A 1531-nucleotide genomic window follows, 5' to 3' on the forward strand; every position below is an offset into this window, starting at 1 on the left:
TTTAATTTAATTACTTAATTTACCCCCCTTCCCCCTACTATATATATATATATATATACCTTTATATATAGTTAAATATATATACCTTACTATATATATATATTAACCTAAGTTTTTATAGTTAAATTAGTTTTATATATTTTTATATATTCTTATATTATCTCTATACTAATTTATACTATTAATAATAACCTTTATATACCTTTATATACTCTTATACTATATTAAATAAAGCTATTATTATTTTAAAGAAGATTAATAGTATTACTATACCTATATATATAGCTATAATAGCTAGTAATAATATATATATAGAGGTAACTATATATACTATTATATAGTATAAAAGTACTATTTTAAAGAAGGTATTACTTATAATATATACTATAACTTTAAAACTTAAGGTATATATTATTCTATACTATTTTATATATATAATACTTATAATACTAATTATATAAAATATAGCTTAAGTATATACTTATATTAAGAATAGTACTTAATTAAGTATATAAACTTATAATCTTTAAAACCTTAATTAAGTACTTATAAGTCTATAAAGTAGTATTTAAGTAACTTTATAGAATAGTTTAAGAAGGTATAGCTAGTTATAAATAGTATTATAATAACTATAGCTATTTTATAAAGTATATACTATTTAAATAGCTTTCTAAAGGCTATACTAACTATTACTATAGCTAATATACTAATCTTTATATATTAAAGTATAAGTTATTATATATATATATATATAATTAATTTTATTAATATATATATATATAAGCTAGTACCCCCCCCTTTTACTAAGAAGAAGTATACTTATACTACTACTAGTATATATATTATTAAAAGTAATATAGTAAGTATAGTTATTAATACTAATATAGCTCTTATAACTATATATAAGCTTATATACCTACTCTAGCTAGTTACCTAGGCTACTAATAATTATAGTAAGTACTATATATAATATTATATAATATCTATTTACTAATATTAATAGTTACCTATAAGAATACTAGTAGTAGTACTAGTATAAGTATATATAGCCTTATACGCTTATATATACTATTATAGCCCTTTACTATATTAAATTTTAAAAAAGGTTTAATTAATTAGTTATATATACTTATATATATTTTAAGGTATTTATAGAGGTTAAAGAATATAGAATACCTATAGATAAATATTAAGTATTAGGAATAAATATTACGCCTATAGCTATATATATAAAATATAGGAATAGATATTAAGTTTACTTAATACTTTAATAATAAGTATATATAATATTATATAATAGTATATATATAATAGCTACTATAGTCTATATAAGTAATACTATATAATAGTATATATAGAAGTAGGTTAAAAATATAATATTATAGAATTCTTTTTATAAGATAAATATATAATATATATATATAAGATTATATAATATTATATATATAAGTAGGTCTAGAATAGAATATTATAGAATTCTTTTTATAAGATAAATATATAATATATATATATAATACTATAAAATAGTGTA

The sequence above is a fragment of the Cordyceps militaris genome (genome assembly GCF_000225605.1).
Source record: "Cordyceps militaris CM01 unplaced genomic scaffold CCM_S00010, whole genome shotgun sequence".
Classification (NCBI taxonomy): Eukaryota; Fungi; Ascomycota; class Sordariomycetes; order Hypocreales; family Cordycipitaceae; genus Cordyceps; species Cordyceps militaris.